The sequence below is a fragment of the Lemur catta genome, chromosome 3 (assembly GCF_020740605.2).
Source record: "Lemur catta isolate mLemCat1 chromosome 3, mLemCat1.pri, whole genome shotgun sequence".
Taxonomy (NCBI): Eukaryota; Metazoa; Chordata; class Mammalia; order Primates; family Lemuridae; genus Lemur; species Lemur catta.
Genome location: NC_059130.1, coordinates 31,715,049 through 31,729,761, shown reverse-complemented (window position 1 = coordinate 31,729,761; position 14,713 = coordinate 31,715,049). Strand labels below are relative to the sequence as shown.

Genomic DNA, 14,713 nt, shown 5'->3' with positions numbered 1-14,713 from the left:
TTTTCAGTGATTCCTATGATGCGATAGAGCAGAACTCAAATATGAGGGCTTCTAAAATGGAATTTCCAGTGATTGATTGATAAGTGATTTTATTTTACAGATTATCTAAGACAAAGGTCAAAAACATCTGACCCTATTACCACCACTTGCACCTCCAGCCCTTAGCAGGCATCGGTATTTAACCATGGTTCCCTCTGCCATCAAGCATAAATAAGTTTTGGAATCCATGAAGCCACTGTAAACTGTGTTTTCACATAAAGCAAATACGATTTATTACTCAAGCCTAAAAGAAGAGATAGAATGGAGCATTAAGAGGGACAATCAGTAGATTGAATATTATAAATGGGACATAAAAATACTTAGATATTCTAGAACTATGGGCCTAAAATCAAAGACAGGGTTTTTAGGAAACAAATGTCAAATTTGATATTTTATTAAAGACTAAAATTAAACTAAGCACAATAGGTTTCATAAGTATAGGGTTGTAGATATGTAATATTAAACTCGTTAGCCTAAGCAACATAGATTCAGAGAAGAGCACATTGTGGTGGAGCTTATAGAGAAGTAATGATATTTAGGATGTATTGACAAAATAATTGACTTGCAGAACAAAAAAGGTGATCATCATAAGTCACCTAGAGTGGTGATTTATTTTAAGAATTCTATTAATAAAATGGAAAGTATCTAAAGAAGCATTCAGAGAAAGATAAACAGGATTTTGAGGGGTCTGTGAACTCTGATACATAATGAAGTTCAAAAGAGTCTTCAGCTAGCTTAAATTATTATAATGGAGACATATACAACCCATCTTCAAATATTTGAATTATTGCTGTGTAGGTGAAATTAGATGCAAGCTGTGCATCTCTGGAGAAAATAGGAGTAAAAGGAAGAAGACACATACAAGTGAAATTTTATAACACTTAGAGATACTTAACAGTGATATAACTCCTTATTTAGCAGTTAATTGAGACTGGAATGCTGCAGGTGAGACTCCTACAATGATAGAGGAGTGGAAATAATAACCTTGGATCTTTTCCAACACTGGTAGCTCAAACTATTAATATATGAATAATGTTTTATTATATTTGGTCTATTTTCTCCATGATCTTTTTGTGAAGTGCCTTAGTTAAAATTTTCCTAAACCATAGAGAAGTTGCACTAATTGAATCTTCTACACTAAATTACTATCCACAGTGTTTTACTTCTTGACTGGAGAGACTAAAATCATCCTTTAGGTATCCTGAGAAATCAAGATACTCATTTGTGCAAGTTTGAAAAGTATTTGAGACTTGGACCTGATTTCCAATAAGCCCAAGTTTTCAGTTACACCCCACAAAGCTCATCAACACAATGGAAAGTTTGCACTATGAGGCCAGTAAAGTGGTAAAGTGCTATATAAATTATAAAAGAATATTATCAGCACTGTAATTATTACCATGTCCTCGGAAAGAATGTTTCCACAGATATTAAATATTCTCATTATAGAGATTTAGGATAAAATCCTCCTCGGCCAATCATTTTTCGAGTGGCTGTCTGAACATCCTTGTTCCTGAGGCTATATACCATGGGATTCAACAATGGAGTCACAACTGTGTAGGTCACTGTCACTAGCCTGTCTTTGCTGGATGAGTACTTGGCTGATGGTCACAGGTAGACAAAGGAGGCACAGCCATAATGGACAATAACCACAGTGAGGTGGGAGGCACAAGTAGAGAAGGCTTTTCGCTTGCCTTGGACTGATGGTATCCTCAGGATGGTGTGAACAATGAAGCAATAGGAGATACAAATGAAAGTCAGAGGGATCATGAATGCTAGGACTCCACCAAAGAAGATGACTGGCTCATTGATGTAGGTATCAGTACAGGCAAGCTGGATAACTGTGGGATGTCACAGAAGTAGTGGTTGATCTTGTTTGGACCACAGAAAGGGAGTTCAAAAACTAAAAGGGAGCCTATCAGCGAGAACAGAAAACCAATCACAGAACAAGTTGCTGCCAGTTGTCCATATACCTGCCAGCGCATAAGGACGGGGTAGTGAAGTGGTTGGCAGATGGCAGCGTAACGATCATAACTCATCACTCCCAGTAGCATGCAATTAGTGACAGCAAAACCAAGAAAGAAGAACATCTGAGTGGCACAGTTAGTAAAGGAGATTGTTCTGAGTAGAGACAACAGATTTATGAGCATCTTGGGCAGGATGACAAAGGTGTAGCATGTCTCAGAAATGGAGAGGATCCCTAAGAAGAAGTATATAGGTATGTGGAGGCTGTGATCCAGGTGGATGACAGTGACAATGGTGATATTTCCACTCAGAATAATCAGATATAGGCATAAGAAAACAGTAAAAAGGATGAGCTGGATGTGGCCAAAGCTAGAGAACCCCAGCAACAGGAACTCTGTGACAGAGAAGAAATTAGCTTGGTTGACTTGACCTCTGAGATTGACCTACAGAGAACAAAAATGAAGGAACAGATAGCTTACTCTGAAAGATTCAGAGAGTTACTTCTACAATGGATTAAAGGACTTTTATGCTGGTAGCAAATGCTCTACTGATCATGTCCATTCATAGTACTCTTTCAAAATACTCCAATTACATCTGTTTTTAGTATAATTTCTACATCTACAGTGTTTAAGTGTTTAAGTCTCGATGATCTTTTCACATTGCCTACTTAAAATATCAGTTAAGAAATTAATGTGTTCATTTATTTATAAATTATTAAATATGCTTTGTTTATATTATACAGTTTTCTTAGGCTATAAAAGCAGAGTATCATTCTTAGCAGTAATGGCACTAAATCATCTTGTCTTCTTTAACAACTCTTCTCTCCTCTCCCTATCTAACACTGTTCCCCAAATACACCAATAAAAAAGATAATTTTTCCACAGCAAGACTATTTTTCCTCATCTTACAGCATCTCACCTCTGTGCTTTTGCTCATATTTTCCCCTTCATCTGGAAAACATCCATCCAATTTGCATTCATTCTTGATCACCCAAATAGAAACTGCAACTCTGCTTTCCAAAGATAAGAGTGATAGAAACTTTCCTGTCTTTGAAATTATTTAGCAACTTTTTTATCATATATTGGAATGTATCACAGGAGATAGATACTCTAAGTTCATGAAGAGCAACAGCTGTTTAGATGAATTTTAATTTTTTTCTTTAGTGTCCAGCACAATACTATTTCCAAAAATTATCAATATATAATGGTTCAATCACTTATAAATTAAGTGATCTTAAATACACTTTTTCATATACCAGAGTGTAAAAACCGTGGGGGTAATTTTGTACTTCTCATAGCTTCTAAAAGCAAGTTACTACTTAAAAGCTATTTGTTTAATGACTTTATTATTAAGTATTTGACTTTTAAAGGGCATCTGTATGATACAGTATTTAAGCTCATGAAAAGGATGGTGGAAGGAGGTATATGGGAACAGAGATTCAGTCCACAACCTACCAGATCACATTCCATAGTTATAATTGTTCTGCCCACATGGTAATCTGTCACACAACTGAGAAGCTGTAGAACATGAATCATATTTAGCTGTTATGAATTTCCCTACCACTGTTTGTTTGTTTTCTCACTCTGGCTCTTCACAATACTTTACACATCAACTTATGGCCAACAAAAAAAACACCAGCAGGATCTTCCCTGGGGAATGCAGTTTATTTACCTCCTCAGTTTCCATCTCTGAGGCTGATGTAGTAGATTACTGGTCCACAGAATGTTAGGATACTGAGATTCTAAGATAGCAGAAGGTCTGTAAAAAACGACAGCTTAGTTACACACTCACTTCTCTTTACTACTTCATTGCTTATTAAACTTTTCTAATATATCTTTGTCACCAGATAATACTTTCATGTAACATTTGAGAATGGAAGATGAATGAACTAAATGTTGAAAGCTCATTCTTTATAGAGAGATATGGGTATCTGTTTTTTTTATTTTTTCTTTTTCAGTTATCCAGGGAATACTTCCTGAAGGAATTGGTCTTTCGAAGATGGTTGATAAAAATGTAGTGAGTGTCATGGGCTCTGGAGAATATATTTTATGGCATTTGTGTGAAGCCCTCTCTCTCTGCTTGTCACAGTTCACTTGGCAAGGCTCAATTTTATCTCCCCCTAAGCCTTATACTATGGTCCATCTTTTCAAGTTACCTTATATATTCATGCCTTGTTCTCCTCACATGCGCTTCTTTCACCATCACCAAGTAACTAGATAGACAGAATAAAGTTCATGGGAAAATTAGAGCATTTCTAAAATTATCACTGGTGACTGGCATTTCTCTGTTGGTAGATTCAAATATTGTCTTCATTCAATTTCCCACATAAAATAACCCAACAAGGGCTATTTTCCTATGTTCCCTAGTGCATAACTGTTCGAATTCAGTGAAACCCAGAAATCTAAGCAAATGATATTCCAAAATTAATATTATTACAACCATTTCTATTTTGAAATAGAACTATTGTATTTTTTTCTGCCACTGATATCTCAATGCCCCAAACTGTGTCTTGCTACCTCCTCTGCTGAGAATTCTGAGCATTATTCCCCAAAGCATCATTGAAAAAGTTTTATTTTGTTTCTTATTAGTTATGGCCCCAATATGCTGATTGATATTTACCCTTTCCAAAACTCCAGGGAACTATTATTGTGACATTATTTTTGGCACAGTTCCTTCTTTCTCTCAATTAGCAAAGGGGATGCAGAAAACAGCATGGATTCAAAATCTCATAGGTCTAATAGGAAAAAAGAAACAGGAAAAAAACTGGCATTGGCAATTAGTTGGTTGTCTCTCCCAGGTTCCCTGGTGGCTCATTAGAAGCTGAAGGGAGTACAAATTAAGGAAGTGAAAGTGAATATGGAAAACCCATATTACAAGAGATAATGCAGGGCTATCTTTTTTGAGGTCCTTTTTTTTGTGAGAGAGAAGCTCTCCTCTTCTTTGGACTTCACCAGGACAATTAAAGCTAAAGAAGAAACAAAATTCTCCCTTTCAGCCTAAGTTCATCTGTAACATAAAAATTCAATTGTTTCACCAAAGAGAGGAGCATAGGAACACAGTATGAGTGATGGGGAAAAGAGTAGTATTTTTGCTGATAAAGCTAAAAACCTTGAAGAACAGCGGCAAAGAGCTGACATAGAGACTGAAGGAAAGTTGTGGAGCGTTTAAGTGCAGGCCACAGAGCTGGTACACTGCTTTTTTTCTAGCTTTCTGCAGATGAAAAGACCTCCAATTGAGTGTCTTCCTCAAGGCCTGGGAATAGGAGCCCAGCCTTGTGGGTAACACCCTCAAGGGCATGGATAGTCCCCCCAATTATTCTCATTCTTTCCTACAACTCCCTAATAGTCTGACTCAAGGTGAGGAGAGGGAATGTGGGGTTGGAGAGAGATCAACTAAGTGCCTGTTTACATTTGTGTGCCACTGTTATACTACCCTGAATTCAAAATTAGGCTAAAAGTCAACCTCTCTATTGCTGGACTCAAGTAATACAATGTCTAGACTGCCAAGTTTCCCAGAAATTGTTATTCTTCCTCCTCTGTGAGATAATATGGAAAAAATAAGCCATTTCTACTCCCCCTCAGGATTTCATGAGTGGGTGGCAGAGAATTGAAAGCACTTAGCAACAAGGTCTTCCTTGCCTTACTCTCTTGCTGCAGATCCTGTCAATGGCTCCCAGCAGAGATAAGTTCCTGTCATTAGTTCTCAGCAGGTGCTCTCAGAACAGGAAACACTCCCAAAAGAGAGGATTCCTGACCTCAGAGTCTTTTTCTTTCCAATTATATTCACCATTGTCACAAGTTACCAACAGAGATCTCATGGTAGCTACTGCTGCTTCCAGCAGTTTTCAAATGTTCACAACACTCTTTTCTAACAACAGCTGAGTTTGAAAGTTTCTTGGACATCTGGTCTGTTCAGTGCATCTTCCTGAATAAATATTTCCCCACAGGATTCTCACCAAGTCCCCAGTCTTGGTGCTGCATCACTCTTTAAAGAAAACTGTCAAAGACCTCTAAAATTTCAAAGCAGAAATAAATCTGAAAAAAATATTGCAGTTAGTCACATTTATAGAATCACTTCTTGACACAATTACTGTGGACTCAGGTAGGACCCCCAAACCAGGAGCTACCTTTCATCATATTCTCATGTGTCTGAGTACATTTTCCAAGAAGGTAAAGACAGCCATCCCTTTTTTAACTAGAGTTTAAACTCAAGTTACCAATAAGCTAAGTATGACACGTATTCCATCTCAAGTATTTCAACATGGTTCATGTACGTAAGCATATATCTTTTCATTCCACATTCAGAGACAGGTAATTGCATTACATCATTATACTCACTCTTGATGCAGATGTCAGCCTCTGGAAAACATTGTCTATAACTTACTTTGTCTTCTTAACATCTATTGCAGTTTTATGTGCAATTATTATATTTTTCCCTTTACAAATCTCTAGTTTCTGTTTTTATGGGGTGAGTTTTGTTGTGTTTTGCTAAATGTTTTAGCCCTATTTTTTAGGATGTTGCCTGATACATAATAGACATTTAATGTATATTTGTTGGCTTAATGGATTAATCTTTTTCTCTTTCTCAGTTTCACTTGACCTAGTTTCACAGTATGCACTATATTTATTTTTCCTTAAACTGGTTTTATAACAGGAAAAAATGGAGATAAGACTCTTTAACATGCACTCTTAGCGACATAATTAAAAAAGCTGAGAGATTCTCAGTCTAACATTCTCTATATATGGGATTCAAACAAGATTCTTAGATTCTTTCTGTAGCCTAGAACTTGGAGCAATGTGTGATTGATTTCACAGGCCTTTTTACCCAGTCCTATGGCAAGGAATGAATGAGGTAGGATTTGTCCCCTGACTGAAATACTTGAGAAGGCTTCCAAATAGATTGAGTCCTACACTGAAAAAAAAAAAAATTAAAAATTCAACTCAAACTAGATTTAATAAATAAACAGAAAAGTAACCCATAATCTCCTATATCTAAACTTATATCAGAACATCAAATTATGAGTGCAGGTGAATGGTGGATCATGGATAGGATCACCACAGGTTCAGTGTATTTGTTTTCTTGGCTGTCTTTCACCTTCATTGTCTGCCTGCACAAAAAAAGAAGACAAAGTTTAAAGTAACCATATCTGCTGGACATGATGAGAAAATCCTGGAAATAAGAAGAGCCAGAGTACTTCAGCTTCTATTTATTAGTTCAGCCAAATTTATGGGCAACCCCTAAACTACATATCCCAGAAGTATGAAAGAATTAAACAGTTAAGAATCGCCACCCAAGAGAACAAGTTTTTGAGTTCAACCAAGTTACCTGCCTGTTAAAACTAAAAAGAACAATTATAAAATTAACATAATAGAATCTCTACATAGTATTCACCAGGTCCCAGGTAAAATCCTAATTATTTCACATTAAACAAACCAGGAATATATGGCCTAATCTAAGGAAAGAAAGCAGTCAATGTAGACCTAATGCAATATAGCTCAATGTTGAAAATAGTAGACCAAATTTTAAAACAGCTATGCTATGACCAATTATATAGAGAAAAATGTGTCTACAATGAATAAGCATATAGTAAATCTTGTAAAAGAAATAGAAACCAAAAAAAGGAATCACAGGAAATTATACAACTGAAAAATACATTGTCTGAAAAAAAAAAGCATTCAATAGATGGTTTTAGCAACAGAATGGAGACAATAGAGGAAAGAAACAGTAACTGTAAAAACAGATGAATAGAAGTGATACAATGTGGAAAAGATGGGAAAACAATGGAAATAAAGATTAACAGGACCTCAAGTACCTGGGAAACTATATGAAATGGTCTAACACATGTCTAGTTGGAGTTATAGAAAAGAATACACTAAAGAATAAAGCAGAAAATTTATTTGAAAAAATAATGGCCAAAATTTCTTAAAGACATTTAATTATAGATTCAAAAATATCAATAACTTTTAATCATGATAAGTACAAAGAAAATCATTACTAAGCACATCAGAGTGAAACTGCTGGAAATAAAAGATTAAGAGAGCATCTTGAAAGCAGACCAAAAAACAAAAACCAAAACCATTAAGCAATGAGAGAAATGACTGCTGACTTCTCATCAGGAAACATGGAGTTCAGAAAACATCACCCAAAAAAATGATGAAAGAAAGAGGCAAATTGGGACAGGGAAATGAACAACCAGATTCATGTCCATTGGTCCAAGGAATTGAAAATTACATAAACCCAAAAAACTATACACATGGACACATTGAGATCAAATTGTCAAAAGTCAAAGACAAAGACAAAAAAAGAATTATGAAACTTTGTCAAATACAATGGTGCTCTCATAACACAGTCAGTGGATTTCCCTGCAGAAACCATGCAGGCCAGAGAGAGTGGGATAGTATATACAGAACATTGCACTCAACAGCAGCAGAATACATATTCTTCTCAAGTGTACACAGAACATTGTCAATGATAGGTCATATGCTAGGTCAAAAAAATTCTCAATAAATATAAGAAGTTTGCAATCATACCATAGCAGGAAAAAAAACACCTGGAAAATTTAACAATATAGAGAAATTAAATAATACACTCTTGAATAACCATTGTGTCATAGCAGAAATCAAAGGCACACTAGAAAGTATCTCAAGACAAATAAAAAGACAATACATCAAAACTTATGAAATGTAGCAAAAAAAAATACTAAGAGAAAATGTATAGCAAGAAACACCTACATTACAAAAAGAATGAGCTTAAATAAACCATCTAACTTTATACCTAAAGGAATTATAAAGATTAAAGCAAAAATAAATGAAATGGAGAATATAAATACAATAGAAAATATTCAACAAAATCAAGAGTTAGTTTCTTGAAAAGATAAACAAAATTGACAGTTATCTAGATTAAGAAAACAAAGAAGTTTCAAGTAAATTAAATCAGATGAGAACCCACCATAACTGACACCACAGAAATGAAAACGATCTGTCTTAATCAGTTCCAGCTGCTATAACAAATTGCCACAGACTCAGTGACTTAAACAACAAATATTTATTTCTAATAATTCTGGAGGCTTGGAAATCAAGATCAAGGCACCCACAGATCCGGTGTCTGATGGGAGTTTGCTTCAGATTTTCAGATGGATGTGTTCTAATTGTGTCCTCACATGGTGAAGAGCAGAGAGAGACTGACAAGTTCTCTTTTCTCTTTTTATAAGGGCAGTAATCATATTTAATAATATTCCATTGCATGAACATACTACACTTTCTTAATCCACTAAATTGTTGGTGGACATTTAGGTTGTTTCCATAAATGGCTATTGTGAATAATATTGCAATAAACATGGGTTATTAGTGTCACTTCAATATCCTGATTCTAATTCTTTCAAATATATACACAGAAGTAAAATTGATTCAGCATTAGTTAAATTTATAGAAACAGCAACAGGGGAAGGGAGGAAATGGGAGTTCCTATTCAAGGGATATAAGTTTCAGTTATACAAGTTGAGTAAATTAGAGAGCAGCTGTACAAAATTGTGATTACAGGTAACAGTACTATATAATGTACTTAAAATTTTGTTCAAATGGTAGATTCACATTAAATGTTCTTACCACAACACCAAAATAAAGCTGTAAGTACTGACCTAGTCGGAAAATTAGCATAACATATCTTGAATCTGTGCCATGTTAAAATCAACTCTAAAGAACCATCAATATATTTGGGAGTGCTGTTATTTTTCTGAGTGAAGTTTTAATTGAACTCATAATGCCCTGTGTTTTGCAAATGAAGAGTGTTTCAAATGCACTTAATAGAATTTTCAAGCAAATTTGAATTGAATTAGTTTTACAAACATCTATTGACATAAACATGATTCCAGGGCTCACAGAGACAAATAAAAACTGAATTCTGTCAAAAGAAAGAAAGTAAATTAAAGATGTGATTCCTTTTAAGCTCCAAATTATTTATTTATCCAGATTGTGTTATTGGAATGTTTCCCCTTGCCAGCTGACACAACATTAAGCTCTGTCAGTAGAGTGTGATAAAGGAATATCCAAGTTAAAATGGGTTCTTTTCACATTTTCTGGCATGCTTTATTCTGTCTGGAGCTGCAATGTGTGGAGTCTACTAACAAATGGGACACCAGTAGCACTTTCTCCTGAGTGATTTCAGCAGTACTATCCTCAAAATCATTTTCCCAGAAGGTTCTAAACTGAAATAGTCTTCAGATAGATGGTTCCCACCAGTACAGCAGAGGGTGGCTTCTTCTCCTACATCCATATTTAATTGAAACTATTGCAAGGAGGAATAACAAAGGAAACTAAAAAATTTCTTTTAACTTGCAATTATTTACCTGTATGAATAAGCAATAGTATATAGCATCAACATAATATAGAAACAAGTTGGAGGCTGAGAATGATGTAGGGCAGAAACTGTCACCAATAATCCCTTATTTCTCTCTCATATTCAAGGAAATGTTCTGCATCTTGATCATGGTGGTGGTTACATGTGTGTATATATATGTCCAAACATCAAACCATACACTTAAAATGGGTGCCTTTTATTGTATATAAATTAAGTCTCAATACATTTGGTTAAGAGAGGAAACATAAACAAATGAACCTCACACCATACATAAGAGTTAATGTTATAAGGCTTCTAGATGCAAATATAAGGAAATACTTCCTTAATCTTGGTTTAGGAGAATGTTTCTTAGACAAGATATGAGAAGCATTAAATATTAAAGAAAAGATTATAAGTTAAACTTAATCAAAATTTTAAAAGATTACCCTCATTAAAAGACACTATTGAGATAGTAAAAATGCAACCCACAGAGAATATTCACAATAATGTATCTTACAAACAAATTTAATCCAGTAAATATGAATAGTTTATAGAGTTTAATAATTTAAAAATAATATAAAGGGGAAGGGCATGATGGCAAACTAGAAGCAACCCATACATGCTGCTCTCAAGGAGAGAATCAAAAATAGCAGGTGCATGTGCACCTACAGATGGGTCTTCTTGGAAAGAGCACTGTAAGTCACTGAAGAAGCAATGGGGGACATTCAGAGTTAAGGAGGACATGATGGGCAATCCATTCTGCAAGATTGAAAGATACCTGAGGGAGGCATCCACATGTGGGGAAGGACAGGAAGAGAGAGCACTGGGGCTACAAGCTCCCCTGCAGACATTATGGTCTGAGCTGTCAGGGTACCCCTAATTCCACCACAGACCTCTGCTATGATTAGGGAGCTGTTCACCGTCTGTGCAGCAACATTGCACCAGACAGTGGGTGCAGCAGGTACCTGGTGGCTTCCATTCCCGTGTTACTACAACTGATGCCATACTCAGCTGTCTGATCCAGGGTGGCATATGCACACAGGGCTCAGCATTGGTGTACACACTTCTGGATTGCTCTAGGTAGGCTGGGGAAGGAGCAGGCAGAGTGATGCTCTCTCATGTCATGCCCTGAGAATAGGAGCCAAGCACCTGTACACACCAACAGGGGACCTGAGTAGAACAGGTGCCTCAGACACCACCTGAGAAGCCATGCAGTGACTGCCTCATGGGATCTGGGCAGATGGAGAACCCCTGCTGCTCAGGGACTCTGGCCCCACAGCCCTACTACCATGATCAACATGCTGCTGCTAGGTCTCCACATCCATGGTTTCCATGCTGCTGTTTAACCCAGCAGCCACACCCACACAGCAACTGTCCTGTCTCTAGGCTGCAGTTACTACAAGGCTTCTGCTGGCTCCAGCCCCACAGCTCTGCCCCCGAGGTTCTAGCACTATCACCAAGCCCTGTGTCTCTGCCCTCAAGCCTTCAGCACAGTTGTCAGGCCCAAGACTCTGTCCTCAAGGCTCCACCACTGCTGCTGGGCCAATAGATTCTCCTCTAAGGCTCCAACATTAAGCCTGAGTCCCAAGGCTATGCCCTTGACATTCAACCACTGCCCATAGCTCTACCCCGTGAGGCTCCCTGCTGCCATCAAGCCCTGCAGCCCACTCCTGAGGTGTGCACTGGCTACCTGGTAGGTACTTCCCCCACAATCCAACATTCCTTCAGGGACCTGCCAGCCTTGATACACCATCGCCCCTGGACCCAGTTCAATCAAGTGCCCCCAGACCAGACACCCCAAACCATTGCCTAGATAGCCTAACACAGCTGCCACTGTCTCCTCCATGGGAAGATCTGGGAGGAGCAATTCCCTGCAATGCCACCCTCCATACAGAGAGTCTCACTCAGCCCTCAACCCAAGCCTCCAACAATGATCTGGGAAATAACCCACCAACCTGCATGAAGATCATCCAGAACCAGCTTGAACTGTGACAGTCACAGGAGAATTGGACAAAACAGAAGAGCTGTATTACAGGCTCTCAGTGCCACCACACCACAATGCTAGGTCAATTTCCAAGAATAGGACACAAAGGTGCCATCTAGGGGCCTCTCCTTCTCACTAAGTAGGAGAGTTCCCAGCAAAGGAGAATAGATGTGCTGTAAAACTATCAGCCTTGAGCTGAGTAAAGAGGATTTGGATAAAAAGAAACCAGCAAAAGAACTCTGGCATATGAAAAAAAAAAAAAAAAACAGTTTGATACCCCCCGACAGATCCAATGTGTCCAATGAGTCGACACCAGTGGACCCACTAAAAGGAAATTGTCAAAATATCAGAAATGAAATTCAGAATATGGATGAAAATAAGATGAATGGAATTGAAGACAAAGTTGACAACCAACACAAAGAAGTGAAAAAAATAAAATTCAGAAAATCAATAAAAAAATGAAAAGTCACTAAAGAGCTAAACAAAATAAAAAACACATAGTATTGGAAGTCCTTGCGAGAGCTATCAGGCAAAAGAGCAGAATCAAGTGTGTCCAAATAGGGACAGAAGAGATCAAGCTCTCACTCTTTGCTGATGATATGATGTATCTGGAAAACCCCAAGGACTCAACCAACAGACTCCTGGAATTAATTAATGAATTCAGTAAAGTCTCAGGTTACAAAATCAATACACACAAATCAGAGGCATTCATATATGCCAATAACGTTCAATCGGAGAACCAAATTAAGGACTCAATACCCTTCAAAATAGCAACAAAGAAAATAAAATATCTAGGAATATATTTAACTAAAGAGGTAAAGGACCTCTATAGAGAGAACTATGAAACACTAAGGAAGGAAATTGCAGAACACGTAAATAGGTGGAAAACCATACCTGCTCGTGGATTGGAAGAATCAACATTGTTAAAATATCTATACTACCCAAAGTAACCTATACATTCAAGGCAATTCCTATTAAATTACCAACATCATTTTTCACAGATTTAGAAAAAATAATTATATACTTTGTATGGAATCAGAGAAGACCCCATATAGCAAAAGCAATTTTAAGCAATAAAAACAAAATGGGAGGTATTGATTTGCCAGACTTCAAACTATACTACAAGACTGTGGTTCTTAAAACTGCCTGGTATTGGCACAAGTGCAGGGACACAGACCAGTGGAACAGAACAGACAATCCAAATATAAAACCATCCTCATGTAGCCATCTAATCTTTGAGAAAATAGACAAAAACATACTCTGGGGACAAGAATCCCTATTCAATAAATGGTGCTGGGAAAACTGCATAGCCACATGTAGAAGACTGAAACAGGACCCACAGATTTCACCTCTCACAAAAATCAAATCACGGTGGATAACAGATTTAAACCTTAAATGGGAAACGATTAGAATTCTAGAAGAAAATGTAGGAAAGACTCTCACAGACATTGGTCTAGGCAAAGAATTTATGAAGAAAACCCCTAAGGCAATCGCAGCAACAACAAAAATAAACGAATGGGACCTGATTAAATTAAAAAGCTTCTGCACAGCCAAAGAAACAGTCAAGAAAATAAACAGACAGCCTACAGAATGGGAAAAAATTTTCGCATACTGCACATCAGATAAAAGACTGATAACAAGAATCTATTTAGAACTCAGGAAAATCAGCAAGAAAAAAATCAAACAATCCTATCAAAAAATGGGCAAAGGACATGAATAGAAATTTTTCAAAAGAAGACATAAGAATGGCCAGAAAACGTATCAAAAAATGCTCAACATCCCTAATCATCAGGGAAATGCAAATCCAAACCACAATGAGATACCACTTGACTCCGGTGAGAATGGCCTTTATCAAAAAATCCCAAAACAACACATGTTGGCGTGGTTGTGGAGAGACAGGAACACTCATACACTGCTGGTGGGAATGCAAACTAGTACAACCCCTGTGGAAAGCATTATGGAGATACCTTAAACAGATTCAAGTAGATCTACCATTCGATCCAGCAATCCCATTATTGGGCATATACCCAGAAGAACAGAAGTCATTCTATAACAAAGACACCTGTACCCGAATGTTTATAGCAGCAGAATTCACAATTACAAAGATGTGGAAACAACCCATATGCCCATCAATCCACGAATGGATTAGTAAACTGTGGTATATGTGTAATATGGAGTATTACTCAGCTATAAGAAATAACGATGATACGACATCTCTTTGGTTCTCCTGGAGAGAGTTGGAACCCATTATATTAAGTGAAGTATCCAAAGAATGGAAAAACAAGTATCACATGTACTCACCAGAAAATTGGTTTCCCTGATCATCACCTAAATGCACATTGGGGAAGGATACCAATTGGATATCAGACTGAGATGGGGGGTGGGGGGAGGGAA

At 37.1% G+C, this 14,713-nt stretch overlaps 1 pseudogene; it reads right to left on the bottom strand.

Moving 5' to 3' along the window:
- Positions 1–1,479: 1,479 nt before the first annotated feature.
- Positions 1,480–12,088, bottom strand: LOC123634804 (annotated as a pseudogene).
- Positions 12,089–14,713: the final 2,625 nt, after the last annotated feature.